Source organism: Mastigoproctus giganteus, chromosome 9 (assembly GCF_048544385.1).
Source record: "Mastigoproctus giganteus isolate SK-2022 chromosome 9, ASM4854438v1, whole genome shotgun sequence".
In the NCBI taxonomy this organism is placed as follows: Eukaryota; Metazoa; Arthropoda; class Arachnida; order Uropygi; family Thelyphonidae; genus Mastigoproctus; species Mastigoproctus giganteus.
In genome coordinates this window covers 16,710,943-16,727,984 of record NC_143583.1, presented here as the reverse complement: position 1 = coordinate 16,727,984, position 17,042 = coordinate 16,710,943, and positions in this window count along the sequence as shown.

The following is a 17,042-nucleotide window of genomic DNA, read 5'->3' as shown; positions in this document are numbered from 1 at the left end:
GCAGATTTTTCCTTAGAGGCCAGACTTTTCTCTTGTAGTATGATGACCTAGCCCGACTGTCCCACTCGCAGGAAACATCAGTACGTCGTGTATCCCAACTGCATGCCCAGCAGTATTGTAATCACCTTCAGGTCTCCACAGATCTGCCATTGGTGGTCTTTGTACTGCATTGCTTCCAGAATTAATTTCATATTCGCATATGTCTCCTTCATGTGAACATTTCATTTTTTTTTTTCATTTATTGAGTAAAGCGACCCCTAGCCAAAAAAACAAATGTATGGGGTCATCCCCTCAGCTACAGCATGGCAAGTAGGCTACAGCGGAAACCGATGAAGAGACACTGTCCACAAATGAGCACAAGCATCACATCCTAGAGAGTGGTCATCGCCGGTATTCTCCAAAAGACAGAGTTCAACGAACAGCCAACAGCCAGAGAGCTCAACAGAAGTTACTCATATTAACCAGCAAAACCAAGCTGGAAGGTGTTATTGCAGGATCAAATCTAAGAAAAACAACTAAAGTTTCTTGCCAACTGCGTTGGCAGGAGCAGAAGTGGACACCCACCCATTAAGGAAACAGAGTACCAACATCTTGTCCACCTCTACAAAGAATTTTCTCTTTTCCTATATAAAAAAATAAAATTCAGTTCCATGTAAAGAAGAGGGTGCAGTCCACCAATTCATCCATTATTCAACCTTAACTCTTCTAATTGAAAAAGTATATTCCTTCTCACGAAAACTGAATTTGCAAAATTTTGAAACGCAATAAAAACTTTCCCTTGTTTTAATAAGTAATGGCTCAATCCAATCCACCAGACGAGTTACATTATTCAGTAAATTCAAACCCAAATCAGCATATTCCAAACAATTGAACACATGTTTCCAGATCACCACACGTACAGTCGCATCTTGTTACGATTCCACGACTATTCAGTTTAGTAAAAAATGATCCGTGACCTGTTAGGAAGAATGTACAACGTAGATTTGGTACTAATCAGAATGGTTTAATATAATTCAAACCATTAACATAAGGGAAACATTTGAATGTTATTCTACCTTTTTCCGAACAATTCCATCTTTTTTGCCAATTTTGTAAAAGGAGCTCCCAAATTCTCTTTTCGTTTCGTTTCTAAAGTCATTTAGAGTTAATTTCGATGTCCAGCAACTCTGATTTTATACCTCTTCTCAAATAAAAGGATGGACTTCTAAACACTAACTACAAATCAAGTGGCATTTTTCCAGCTAACACTTGCAAAGCTTCTGTGGAAACCGTTCTGCAGGCTATCACCATTTTGAATAACATAACTATGTATAGAATAGAGCTTTCTGGTGGTGGTGCTTACTTTGATTGCATGGCCAAACCCAGATTGCACCATACGGAACAATCGGCAGAAAAATGCAATCATAAATCAAATGGGGTGTTTTCCTCTTTATACCCCGTTCCAGCCGCGTTATTCTTGAACGTTACAATAAATTTCTTCACTTTCTCTGATAGATAATTAATATGCGGGATAAAGTTGAAGCCACTAGCAATACATATTCCCAAGTATTTATAATTAACACCTACTGTAAGGAAATACCATCAACCTTACGAGCGGAGGTCTACTAAGAGCCAATTTACCCTTCAACAAACATGATTTTGGATGTAGAGATTGTCAACCTCTGTAAATTACAACATTTGCATAATTCTTTCAATATGCAATCAAACCTTATTTCAAGCTCCTTTCTGGTGTTTCCGTGCATAAGTATTACTATATCATCTGCATAATCTATTGTGTGTGAGTGGTCAAATTCTCTCTTGAGCCAATCTTCCAAAACAAAGTTCTAAATTAAAGGACCAAAGCAGATCCCTGCTGACAGCCTGAGTCACACGACACGTAATTGATCCAAAATTCGACTTAACTGTTACACAGTAAGAGTTAAGTCGAATTATCTCTAATTATAGAGAAAATATTAAAAGAACATTTAGCCATGCTCAACATCAACAGTACACTGTCTCAACTAATTGAATCAAAGGCACCAGAAAAGTCTACAAAAATTCCCAAGATTGTATTTATAATTCGATACCCGAACATTGCGAACTAAAGAGTGAGTCGCATCCTCAGTACTTATTACGACTAATTCACCAGGAGTGAAACCATATTGTTTGTTAGAAACGCCAATATTACTTCTTTGGTAGATAGAAATCCTCATGGCTAAAAGCTTCTCATAAACTTTACCAAGAAGCAATGAAATAAGTCTATATGAAGCAGGTGAACTGGTTGGAGAGTTTTTAGGATAAACTTGAGCATTGCTTCCAAGGAGATAGTTATTAAACACTTGTAACAATTCGTTCGAGTAAAGATTAGAGAACTTTTTGATTAACTCTCCCTCCAGTAGTTCCATACCTGACATTTGTTATTTTTAATGGATTTAACAATGGTGAGAACTTCATCATGGGTAAAGGGTAATTCTTTAATGTCGTACCGTACGACTCATTCAACGCCTGCATATGACGATGTTCTAGATAAACCATGTGTTAATCAGCCATGTTATCATTACCTATAAGGTGATCTAAGATTGCACTCGTGGAATCTTCCCAACTACACGTCTCAGTGGTGCCCTTGCCAATAGAATACATATAACATCAGCAGCTGCTCCGAATTTGCCACTAGAATTTTTATAAGCCAACCCCCTAAGGGTCATTATTTCCTGCTGTTGTCCAGCAGTCGTATTTCTGTAGTGATAGCATGGACATACTTATTACGAAAACTTTGATAGTCTTTCTTTAATCGAATAACGTCCAAGGCACTTTCCCTACGTTTGTTCTTCTGAAATTTCTTCCTAGCCTTATTAACCTGTTATTTTCAATAGAGTAAGCTGAGGTGTTCACCACTTGACTGGTCTGTTTTTATCTGTTTCCGTTTATAGTAGCTACATTTCCAGTTTTTTTCCATTTATTTGTACACACAATTCTTTACATTTTATATACAAGAACTTACAGAGAAGATATATATACAATTTTATATACATTAGCATTATCATTCTCATTATACCTATATAAATACTATATTATATATGAACACGTGTGTGTGTTTTACCTGTATCAAGGGTGGCTCCTAGGCCTTAGCCCATCTCCACCTTGCACGTCTGTGGTGGTGCAGAAACTCAGCAAGCTTTTTATCGCTTGTGTATGTCCACCCTGCCATCAGGGAGCAGCCAACACCCAGGCAGCCGCTGCCTGCCCCCAGGCACAAGCAGCCAAGCCTGGGTGTACTATTACCTTAAGTGCCATGGGCACAAATCCCACACCCACCGGAGATAGTGCAATACCGGTGGGTGCCAGCAATCCCGTCCCCAGGTTGCCCAAACCTGGAAACCAGCAAAAAAAAAAAAAAAAAAAGTAAATATTTACATATGTACAAAAGATAATAGGATTTTGACTCTAAATCCTAGTAATACATTCAATTTTACATATCTGACAAGTCATCCTATTTATATTTAATGGGATACTAACATTTATATTAACTGCTCAGCTGTCAGATTTATACTCGATTTTGGATTTGAGTTCTTAGTTGAAGTCTTTTCTTAAAGACCGATTCTGCAAAGGTCTGGAAAGTCTCAAAGTTTGTTTTGTTCTCAACTAGTATTTTCACGTTGTCCTCAGCTAGATCTGGAACCTGATTAAGTAGCAATACTCGTTGGTCTGTATATTGCGGACAAAACAGTAAAACATGGATCCAGTCCTCCATTTGACCACAAGTGCAAAAAGGATCCGGCTCCAAACCTGTGTCGAAAAGTTTGGCCCGCAGAGATCCATGGCCTGTTAATAAGTACGTTGTAAACATGCTTGGTGCAAACCACGAAACAGAAGCTTGAGTAGAAGCAAACTCAACATTTTCAATATACTTCTTTGTGACTTCGCCGTGCACAGACGCATTCCATCTACTTTGCCAAATACTAATCATTTCACTCCATAATCTTTTCCGTTCTGTCTTTAAGTTACTAACTGGGTCGGTTGTAATTCCCATAATGGATACCTGCAGTCCTTTCTTATGTTTATAAATCATGCCACGGTATAAGATAAACAAATCTAAAGGCAGTTCTCCTCCAAGAATTTGGAGGGCATTGTTTGATACTGTACGAGGGGCATTGTTTAGTGCCAGAAGCATTGTCCTTTGAATTGATAGTAGCTTGTTTTTAATTATCACCTTAACGACGTTCTGGTGCCAAATACCTGCTCCATACGAAACTATAGGCAGAAATATTGCTTTATAATATAGTTTCAAGGTCTTTTTATTCAAACCCCAGTCTCTTTTGGAGATTCTTATGACCGAAGCAGTAAAATTTCTAATTTTTTCCTTCAGTTTGGTGACATGAGGGAGAAAGGTTAATTTATCATCAAGAATTATGCCAAGATATTTGTTTTGGGGAACATAAGGTATCTGTAAACCATTCAGTTGAATTCTTGGTGGTCTTCCGTAATTAAAGTGGTTTTTAAATGTCATGAAATTTGTTTTACTCGGAGATATCTTGAGCTTGTTGATGTCAGCCCATGCCACCAAATCATCTAAGATCGGTTGAATTTTGTCCTCTAATACCTTACGTGACCTTCCTTCTATGGCAATCACGAGATCATCGGCGTAGGCCACCTTTAGAGAATCCTCGTGTGATTTCGTGAGCCACTGATCTAGTACGGCATTCCAGAGGAGAGGCCCCAGCACCGACCCCTGGGGGCATCCTCTCGAAACCTGGGCCTTGTAAGACAGATGCTTTGCCTTGACCATAATGTATCTCTCATTAAAGTATGATCTCAGTACCCTGTACACATAATTATCACATTTAGCCAGCCTTAAAGACCTGAGGGCCCTCTCCCACCAGAGGGAGTCGAAAGCGCCCTCAAAGTCCACAAAGTAGCTACAAACGCATCATAGATAAGTTTTTGCAAAAACCCCACAGAGTTATCACCTGTCACGTTACATACCTCAGGGATTGCAATCATGGTCCGCTGAAGACTTCTCAAAGTTTCAGCGGACCATTTTCTCAGTTTGCATGCTTAACAGAAAAGAGCTGAAATTGATTCAAGCCAACATTGTTTTCACTATGCGTATTGGTTTCGTAAAATATCGCACGATGATCACTCCATACCCAGTCAGATTTGACTTTCCATCCATGGACAAATCTAGCGCCAATTGAATTTGTAAGGGTTATGTCTGTTTGATTGACCATTTACTGTTCAAAAGGTTGACCCCTCCCAAGGTCGATTGTAAACCATAAGCTTCTGCTCCGCTATCATATCATATAAAGCCTTCCCTCTATCATCAGTAATGCCAGTGAACCAAAGTGAACTCTTGACATTAGAATCAACTGCAAACAATACAGACCAAAAAGATTGATATGAACAAAATGAAAAATAATCAAATTACATAAAAATATACATATAATTAAATTTCAGACAAAGTCCAAACTTCATTGGAAAGATCTACATATGTTCACAGTCTGTTGGAAAGCTAGCAGCGCCAGGAACTGCCGAGAGCATAAGTGCCAGCACAAGGAGCTGGAGTTGCAGTGGATATAGCAGACTCAAGCCTCCACGATTTAACCGAATTCTTAGTAATTCGGCATTACAAATCCAAGGATTCCAGATGCAGAAGTCTTCCACCTAAGAAATATTGCAGTTGCAAAGGCTTGGAAAGCCAAGAAGTTCTCTTGTTTATCAACTAGAATTGTCTCGCAGCCTTCTGCCATAAGATTGAGATTACTAACCCGAGATACCACTTCAATTCGTAGATCGCAGTACTCCTTCCTCACAGTTGTACATAATGTTCCCATGATTCTCTTTTGCCACAATGGCAACTAGATCTTTCATTAATTCGTAAAACTTTGCATTAATCGAACCATGACCAGTTAATAAGAACATAGCTTGTAAGTTTGAGGCAAACCATTTGAAATTTATCGAGGCTGCATTTCTTAAATCTGGGAATTTTTTTTTTTTGTGTAATCTGCCTTTTATCACAAACGCTCCTGCCAGACTTTTACCAAAGCATCCTAGATTCTTGTTCTTTCCTTCCTGAGATCTGCCAAATGTCCACCTGTATATTCAGAAAAGAACAGGGAATGCCACGGCAGATAAAGTAAGCCAATGCCGATCAATAGGCAATTTTCCAGTCACAATCTGCAAAGCTGGGGTCGACACAGTTCTGCATGCTGTGTACATCCTAAGGACCATTACTCTTTGAATGTAACTGAGCTTTCTAGTAAATACTTTCCACTTACACGTTCAAACCAAATTGGTGCACCATACGTTACCATGGGGATAAATATACATTCATATAGCAAGTTCAGTGCCTTACCTTTTTTATTCCCCAGCCAACTCTAGTGATTAATCATCCCAATTAATTTCCTCACCTTTTCTGATAGATAAGTAACATGTGAGTCGAAAGTCAAAGATCCGTCAAACATAATGCCTAGATATTTTAATTGCCTTGCCGATTTTAGGCTCGACCCATTCATTCTAACAACGGGGGGGGGGGGTCTTCTACTCAAAAATTGATCCTTGAAGACCATTGTCCTTGTTTTGGTTCCTGATACAGTCAGTTTATTTAACCTACACCAGTTATTAAGTTCAAACAAAACCTGCTGTGATCTGGTTTCTAGTTGCATCCGTGTATTTCCTTCAATTGCCAACACAAGATCATCGGCATATGCCACCATCTCTGTATGCTCGAAGTCCCTACACAACCAGTCCTCCAAAACTAGGTTGCACATTAGTGGTCCAAAAACCGAACCTTGTGGGCATCCCCTGCTCACTTCTCGTTCAATAGAATCAATCGACGACTTAAATTTCTCACTGTACGGTGCGTGAAGTAGTCCTTTACCACCCGAAAGATCTTAGTTGAACAGCCTGCAAGTCTCAACATTATAAGAATGCTGCTCTATTGAATTGAGTCAAAAGCTCCCTCAAAGGTTCCAAGGAATCTTTATTGACATTCTTCTACATGTCAATGTTGATTAACTTCTACATGTCACGTAGAAGATCATCTTTCTGAACTTCCTTACTAACATCATACACAATTAACTTCATTCCAGGTATTTTGGGAAATCCGAAAGCTAATCCAAGACGTCTCAATTGTTCGCACTTTTTTTTATTTGTTCTATGTCTTTTTTAGTTTGCATCTCTAAAACAATGCCACGATCAAATACTTTTCTTACCTTCCTTATCCTGACTCCTCTCAACGAGTTTCTCATTTCCTTATCCACAGCAATTCGGACATCTTCACTACTTTTAAGTACAGAGTTGTCACTAGCTTGAATTAGCAAAATATGCTCGTATGATCTAGCCGATTCATCGTCTGAGGAACTCACTTTCAAGCCAACGTCCTTTGTAACAGAAATTAGTAACTCTTAACTACATCGCTATAAAGGTTTCAGAATTTGTCGGATATCTGTATCTTGCCTATAATTCTGAGCAGATTTATGCATGCATTGTATCCGTTCCTTAAATTTCTCATTATGTATTTCAAGTTCCAAAACCATGGCTTCAAGAAGATCCCATCTAGACAGTATCGCTCTGATTGATACCACTCTCCTTGGCAAAAAGTAAATCATCCAAATCTTTGCATAATTTAAATGCTATTTAAATTATATATATTTTAAATATAATACTATTTTTATATTATTGCATAAATTTTGTAAAGCTAGGAGTATGATCTCCTCCATAATCACCATCTGCGCGAGGCATCTCTCCCCAGAAGAAGCCATATTTTTGGACAACATAATTAAAATTAATGTTTTAGTTCCTAATTTCTTTTAAACTCGATGACAAATGCTCTCTCCAGTGTTGTTCCCTATGTCAATTTTAGCTGAATAATCTTAATTTTCTCAGCCAAATCCATTTCACTGAATATTTCTTAAACTTGCGTAATTCCTTATTCCAATCGGTTTTAGGGGTATTGATCTTGACTCTCTTCTTATTTCGTTTTAAAACGGGAGACCTACTGCACGATGAACACAGTGATCCAACTGAACTTCCTCCCCCGTAGCATAACCACCTTTGACGGCGTGTTTTGATGGAATATTCCGGAGATCGATGTGGTGTTAAAAGTGAAATGTCCTTATCCCTATTATCCTCACTATCCAATTCTGCTAACATTGATGGCTTTATCAGAGAGAACCTCCTCCCATTCCAACTTCTTCTAACCTACACTTACAGACCTCAGATTCTTTGCTTTGACTCGCTAACAATTTACCTAGAGATATATCTGGATCCTAAAATTCTAGCTTAAGCGAAGAATTCCAATTCTTTCTTAATCTACGTTTGAAATTTTCAGACTTAGTGGTCTCTGTAGCAACAGTGAGATCAGACCCATTCGCACCACTTTCAAGATTTCTAGAACCTGCAACCTCAATTCAACGCCACAATTTTTTTCATATGGAAGACCAATGCTGTGTGTATCTGACTCCATTTGATTATTATTTTATTTATTTTTTAATTATGAGAGGAAACTGATAACCGTATAGCGGCACTACCAGCCTTCTTATTCGTTAACAATGGCTGTATAGGCCTTTACTATTTAAATCTAAGATTCTTTAAAATTGTATATCTTTTCCGCTAAGAAGATATTTTGTTTCAAACTGAGATGAAACTAATCAGCCAGATATACCCTTCCACCTATTTGAAGTCCCCGTCAACCATACCTTGAAGATTTTTAAAAGTAGCTCTTCAAATTTTGAAGTACCAGCGCTGTGCTTAAGCATAGGCAGCTGGAACTGACAGTTAGAACAAAGAATGCTCTAACTGCCAAAACCAGACTTATCGTAAATCTAGCTTGAATATTTCCTTTCCTTGATTAGAAATCATCAAACCTAGTATAACTTATCAGAATATATCCATGCATCGCATAGTGTGTGCATAGTGTTAGGGTCGGGCGCCACCTGTGGTTTCCCACATCTGCGCCATATATACACTGTGAAGAAATACAGAACACTGTAAATGCCAGAAAAAGTGTAGTGTGTTGAATGTGTAGTTTTGTGTTGGGTTCTGCTGTGTGTCCTGGCATTTGGCCGCAGGGCCCCTGGTGGAACCCAACGTTGCCCGCACACACCACTAGGAGGTAGCCAGGCTGCCCTTAGTTCTCTGGCTAGTCTCCGTCAGGGTCGCCTGAGCGGAGACTAAGTAAATAAAAAATAAATAAATAAAAAAAAATAATAAATAAATAAAAAAAAGGAAAAAAATGAAATAATTAAAATAAATAAATAAATAAAATAATAAATAAATAATAATAAAAAAATATTAAAATAAATTAATTAAAAAAAAAGCAGCGATTAGATAGTGAGGTAGTACAGGGTGTACAGAAGAAGAGGGGGAATGAAAGTAAGAGTAAGGGGATATAGGCGAAGGCATCCCCAACCAGTCAATGTACATTCAGGCGAAGGCGAAGAAAGGGGAAGGAATGGGTTCGAAAGTGACTGTACAATTGAGCACAGATAGAATCGCCATTTGGTGCCTCTGTCATCGACATCGGCTGGTGTCCAATCCAGGGATTTAATTCGAACCAATGGTAGCTTTCAAACTCCAATCGTTGGATTGTTGTCCGTTTGATGGTGTGGTGGTCAAGTTCATGACTGTCTAGTTTGTATGAAAGTCCATCATGGTATCAGACCGTCTGTTGTCTTCCTTGGGACCGTTGTGGACAGGTACAGGAACTGTAGATAAGGTTTTCCTTCGGCTGAAGAGCTCTTGTGCGAAACGCGTGAAAGCTGTGTATTCCTACCTACTATCAAGCAGGTGTGTTTCTTGGTCTTTGGTTATGTAGGTCAAGGAAGTGATAAAGGTGCAGCGAAGATCCTCATATAGGGGGCAGTCATACATAAGGTGTGACCAACTCTCAGTCCCACCACAGGTGCAAGTGGGATCATCGATGATTCCCAGGGCCGTCAGCTTGCCTTTTAATGATCCATGGCCAGTTAACAGGTATGTAGCATAAAGATCAGGTGAAAACGAGGGGAGAAGCCTGGGGAACACCCTGTTAATGTAAGGGAAGAACTTTCTAGTGATTTCGCCTTTGTTGGAAGTAGTCCATCTCGCTTGCCACGCCTGCTGCAGATGCGTGAGGAGACGATTCTTTTCTGCTGTTCTGTCATTTGCGGGGTCTGTTGTGAATTCGAGGATGGTCTTGGAATTTGCTTTGGAGAGGTGGAAGAGTAGTCCACAGCGGACCACCTCCAGGTCCAGTGGCCTGGCGCCTGCCAGGATTTGCAGAGCATGGGTACTGACAGTGCAGCAAGCACGGGTAGTAGCGAGCAGGATGTTTCTTTGCAGAGAGTCTAGGATTCTTCTACCACTAACAGTGATTGCTTTCGGGTACCAGATGCCTGCTACGTACGTTATAATCGGGGTAAATATCAATTTATAGAATAAGGACAGAGTGTGCCTATTGAGTCCCCAGTCCCGTCTGGAGACCCTGGTGACAAGGGCGGTGTAATTACGTATCTTTCTTCTTAGGTATTTAAGATGTGGCTGGAAATTCAGTTTGCTGTCAAGTATAACTCCTAGATACTTGAGTTGAGTGGAGAATTTTATGGTCCTGTTGTCGATTTTTATCTGTGGCGGTCTGGCTTCATTGAGACTTCCTTTGAGAAGAATAGAATCTGTTTTGGCGGCAGAGATGGTGAGGTTATGGTGTTTAGCCCAGTCCTGTAGCTTCTGTAGTGCATTATTTGCCAAAGTCTCCAGTCGGGCCCTAGAATCGCCGGTAATGGTGATAATAAGATCATCTGCATAGGCTTGAGAGGTGACCTCTCCCAGGTCCATGCCAAGGAATTCGTCAAGGACAAGATTCCACAAGAATGGGCCCAGAACCGAGCCCTGTGGGCATCCTCTGTAGACCTGTCTGGTGATTTTCATATATGGAGCATTGACAGTGATTGACCTGTTGGAAAGGTAGCTTTTGATGGAGTTATATAGGTTTATTGGAAGCTTTGATTGGCGCAGTCTGCCTAGGACGCTCGGCCACCAAAGTGAGTCGAACGCCCATCCATGTATCACATGGACATGTGGACATGTGTGTGTATAGGTAGGGTGGCTCCTTTCCATGTATCACAAGAGTATTTAAAGTAAGCACTTTAAAACAATGTTTATAAACTCTTTTAATAAGAGCACATATAATAGCAACAATAACAGCTAACCGCCATTGTCTCCCTCCTTCAGCACGGCTTGTAGGAACTGAAGGAAGAGCGTGGCCATTGTGGAGCAAATAGCTTTTAAACTGAGACTCAAAGCTATGATTAGCCTCCAATTCTGGGGGTTGCGCTCCACATTCAAAGCTGTCATCAAACCATTGATATCACTGCAGGCAACAAAATTGTTTTCACTTTTAAAATATGGAGTGAAAGCATTTTGCTTGCTCCTGTACACAGACACCCTGACATTTGATTGCAGAAGATTCCACTTTTGGAGCCTTGATCCCAGAAGCTCTTTTTATCTTTCGATAGATCTAGGTCTCGCATAACAAAAATTGTTAACACATTTACGTGGCATCCTGGCTTTTTACGTAATTTTTATCCATAAACCTGAAAAAAATGAACATCACTCATAGCATCACTTTCAAGGTAAATGATACACAGAAATAATAAACAAAAACTGGGCGTATCGGGTCCTGTTTCAGTGTTACGTTATATTCGTTTTTTTCTTATGCTGAAATTAAGAATTTACTATTTTCAAGCCAGAAACATTTTTGGTGTTGACCAGTATTATCTTAGTGATGAACACTCATGTATCCCCTCTTATAATTAACTACAAATGTTTGTAATTCCCTAAACTGACAACAGGATCTCCGAAACAGCAAAAGTCGAGACTCAAATCTTCATTTAGGATATATTTCAGACACACTCAGAGTAGTTGGACTTTTATATCCTCCTTCGAGACCTTAATTGGTGGCGTGCAAGTTTAGAAACAAAATCTAGCAAAGATAAGATGGATCGAAAAAAGTAAGCAAAAAACTGAACGGATATTTTAAAGAAGTCTTAATTGCGCTAAAGGAAACATTCTCATACACGTGGGAGTCGTTCTGTGTCAATGAAAGGAGCCGTGAAGCGAAAACGATTTGTTTGATGGGATTAGGATGCGATGTCCAACACACCACTGAGTCATCCATCAGAACAACCCTTGATGTATGCGTGTCCTGTGATTCCTTTTATGCGACAGTTCTCCTCGTATGTTTTCCGGTAAAGACTTTGTCGCTATTAGGGGAATTGCGTAAGGTTAGTAAACTTTGTACCATAAATCAATCAAGAAAATCCCCACCTAACAGAAACCTTAAATCGGAAATGCGTTTTTCAAAATTATCACTGACAAGTTCAAAATGGCTCAAGGATCTAAAATTTTCTCAATTTTTTATAAATTACAAAATCTTTCTTTAGTTTTTCAGAAGACATTGTTCACTAAAATGCAAAAATACAGCTTTTATGAAATTACAGCTCATAGGAGACGTACTGGCGTCCAGTCCATTTTGAAGAAGAAAATCAACTTGTTGAAGCAGTTCATAATGCAAGACGTAAAATTGACTTCTTTCCTCGCTGTGTGACAGCTTTGATACCTGAGAATGGGTCACGAAGGAGTCATATTCGGTTTTCTGTTTTCGCCTTCTTTGAAATTGATGCAGTTTCTTCCCTCATCGTTTTCTCTGGATGTTTGCGTAGTGCTGAATGACAATACGGTTAATATAGATGCTCAAAAATGATGTAAGGATCCTAGTAATACTCTACCTGGTTAGTTAGTTAACCTATCTTGTTCAAGGGCTAATTTGCATGTTGTCTGGGACATAAAATTACAACACAAGTCATGAAGAAAATCCTAGCAATTTCCACAAAGATTATTTAAATTTTAGTCATACGAAAACAAATGCATAATGAGTTTGATAATAAAAGTTATGAATTCTAAAACAAAATTTATTAAAGAGACAGCAATCATACTATTATTTTAAATATTTTCTTATTATGATCATGTTTTAAAGTTATATATGGGATTAATTTTAACGAAAACATTTATTTTATAAATTTAAGCTGTTTTGTGTAATGTAAATGGTCTCTTTTTTTTTCTCATTTGCATTAGTTTATCTTAATGTAAATAAACTTTACATTTGAGTAAATATTCTAACAAACTGGTTTTATATATATAGTTGAAAGAAAAGCCACTATTTGGAAAAATAAGAGTACTGTAGTAGATCAATGTCATCCAAATACATCACGATAAATGCATTACGCTGCTGTAAATAGCAGTGCAGAAAGAATGTCTCCATGTGGAACTCTAGCGTTTATTCTCCTTCAGTCTTTTTTATAACATCACTGGCAACTTATTGGTTGCCAGTGACTTTATAAAGCCCAACATATGACCCTTGATATGAAAATAATTCTCAAGCAAGTTTAAGAGTATTTATATTGTCAAATGACGCTTCCATATCTATGTTCACTACCTTTTAGTGGTTGTTTCCTGTTTAGTGATTCAAGGGTGATATTGACCATGGCTTGTAGATTCGTCACAGTGAATCTCTTAGGGATTGCATAGGGGGTGATTGAGAAGACAAGATGAGGTTTGTTAATAATGGCAGAATTATTATTATTAATAATAATGAAAACTCGATGAAAATATGTACTCGACATTCAAAATCAGTTCCCTGGTGGTCAGAAGAATTAACAGAACTCCGCTCCTCTCTCCAGCGTGCAAGGAAAGAGTTACAAAGAAAAAGAACACACCCACCGCAAACAATAGCACAGTACAAGGAAAGATACAATGCAATCCGGAGAGAATACATGAACAAAATTTATCATGCCAAACAATTCCTGCCAAACGGTGCCGTGGTGGAGGCGGACGGCAATAAAAACCCTTGATGTTTGGTTCACAAGCTCATAAGGAACAAATTTGGGGCCACAAATATCATAAATTCTATCCGTTCTGAGGCTTCCTCGGAGACGCTCGCTTTCCTGGGAAGAGACAATGAACAAGATTCTAGACGAATAATCTATCAAGACCGTCCTGATCATGACACTGAAGTACACAAATGTCTTCACTGAAAATCAAGGTTAAAACACGCCGACCTCAGGCTTTTACCCAAGGATTCAAATCGTCCCACTTGTGCAGCCAAAGCATACCGTCCAATTGCTCTATTGCCAATTTTAGGAAAAATATTTGAGAGGTTACTTCTCATCTGTCTTCAGTCTGTCTGTGAAACCAAAGCACTCGCCTCTACACTCCAGTTTGGCTTCAAGCAGGGGTGCTCAACTATTGATGCACTACTGAAAACCACTCAGCTGGCAGATAATTCTGATGCCCGTTACGTACTGGCGATTTACATATAATTTAAGGGAGCTTTTGACTCCGTCTGGTGGCTAGGGCTCTTGCGGCGAGCCACAATATCTGGCTGCTCCCTCAACATCTTCAAATGTCTTACAGATTATTTCTATAACAGAAAAGTTACCATGAAAACTATTTCATAGTATCACCCGCCATCTCATCAGAGGCTGCCGGCAGGGCTCTGTTGTGGGGCCAGCTGTTCAGAATGATTCTGGATGAATGGCTCCTCACTTCTCACACAGCTATCATATGCGGATGACCTGGTTATCGTTGTTGAGGGCCCTACTCGTGCAGCTATTGAGACCAGAGCCAACGCAGTCTTAAATGCCTTGTCGGTTTGGGCTTGTAAAGACAGTCTTACAAGTAAAATTAAATATCGATATAATTAAAGAAAGAATGATAGATAGTGATATTATAGACCTTACAAGAAAACACTTAAAATCACAAATATTGTCTAAGATAATGGGTCTCACGCTAATAGAATTAATTTAAGAGAAGGTTAAATTTAATGCACAAGCAAATATACCGTGAAAATAAACATTAGAAAGAAATATACGATCAGCGCCACTACCTGAAGCAGCAAGTGAAGAAATATCGAGACGGAACAGTGGGGGGTTAATTGATGGAATAGCAAAAGGGACAGACTGCTCCAGAGATTATAATAGGGTACCAGGTGTAAGCGTTTTTGTTTACTACAAACAGAGCGGGTGTGGTCCTTTTAAAATAAGGCGAGACGAATCAAGTAAATGGACGCAGATGTTTTTCGGATGGGTTTCGAGCTCCAGAAATTTCTGGTCATTTCTAGAAGGATCGAGAATTCTCTGGAAAACGGAAGTTCTTTCTACACCGGAAGGAGCTCGACCGTCCTGTCATGTGGAATAGGCAAATGAGAATGGAGATGATGATGGTCAGATAAAAATGATTGGTTGAGAAAGGGAGAGGCGTCACGAAATTTTGGGAAATAAAACGGAAAGAGCGCGCGAGTTAAAGAGTGAAGTTTTTTTGGAGAGGTATATTTTAGGAGTCATGAAAGTTTTTTTTTCGGACGCATGATTAAAATTTTTTTTTTTTTTTTTTTTTTTTTTCGGAGGTAGGCTCGGGAAACAGTCCCCGGAAGTAATCCACCAGTAGAACCAGTTATGGTGAGTTGACTAAGTTCTGATAGTGTTAGTAAAGATAGCTAAGTTACTGTAAAGGGAACTTTCTCGAGATGGAAATTAGAAGTCCGAAAGCGTCCACCGAGAGATATTTTTAGAAGGAGGACAGCGAGATAATGCATATGGAAGAACACCGGACCGTCTTCTAGCCTACAGAAAGAAATAAAGTAATGGGAAGCGACTCCTATTGAATGACCCGGCACAGCAAAGAAGGATATGATCGGCAAAGCGAATAGTGTTCCTGGCAGAAGTAAGCAGTCCGGAATCGGAGAAGAGCGTTTCCAAACCAATGGTGGACCCCGATGCAGAGCGGAAAGTCACAGGCCAAACATTGTATTAGCGGTAGGATTCAAATCCCCAGAAGTAAGTGATTAAACAACGTATATACCCCTACGTAATTGCAAAGGACTGCAGGGAAGATTATAGATAAATATTAAGTGAGATTTAGGAAAACATACGGTTAACTCAGTGCATGTTGTATAGATAAGCAAAGAAATATTGATATTTCTTTGCTTATCTATACAGAATTAGTTTAACGAAGGATTGATTATAGTTATGGTTTATTTGCTAATTAATTAATGGAAAGAAGTTAATAATGTTAGACGGGTTAACCTATAAAGCAGGTACAGTTGTATGTTACTTATATAATATCACTTATATAATATTAGAGAAATTAGTCGCTAAATGCTGAAGTTTACCTGAAAGGATGAAGAAATAAATAAATCAATGTAATTTCATTAACATGTAATTTTAATGTGTTAGGGTGAGAATAGAATAATGTGTAAAGTGGACATTAAATTCCAGAAGAAGAATTGTGTTAACCATGAAGAAGAATGTAGGATTGTGCTAGATAAGTATGATTAATAAATAAAAAAATGTCAATTGTATTTAAGAAAGAGTTAGGTGAAACTGATCGTAGGAAAGTGTTAGTTGCCGAATATTAAGAAGATGATGATAGGAGAGCCTAATGACCAGGAACGTAATCCATGCCATGTACCTACATATGAAGTGAATAATGTGTAATGAATGGCTTGATCTTTTATTTGTAATTATGTATAATAAACTAATTGTATCTAACTTAATGCAAATAGTGTTTGGTCATTTCTGAACACACAGCAAAAAATCCAAAGGAGGAGTGCACTAATATAGGAACTCCCATAGGACCGGAATTCTTCTGTGAGATACTAGTCAGATGCAAAGTGGCGATTTTTAAGAATATAAATAATAATAAATACTATAGTAATAATATAAACAAAAAATTAATAAATATATATAAAACGCCACCCCCACAGGCTGAAGAGAATAAACTGGAAATCTTTACAGATAAAAGCAGAACCCTGCTCCTCAAAGGCCGCCTTGACATCAACAGAACACCAATCATTCGGTATAAAGGATATGCACTCAAGAATCAACTTTCATTCAAATATTTAGGCGTCACCCTAGATGATCGCAGAACTTTCATGCCACATCTAAAGTCCATGAAAGAGAAGGCCAAAAATTATATCAATATGCTTGTTCGCTTCACCCGCAAAGACTGGGGTCTTAAGGTTGTTATTA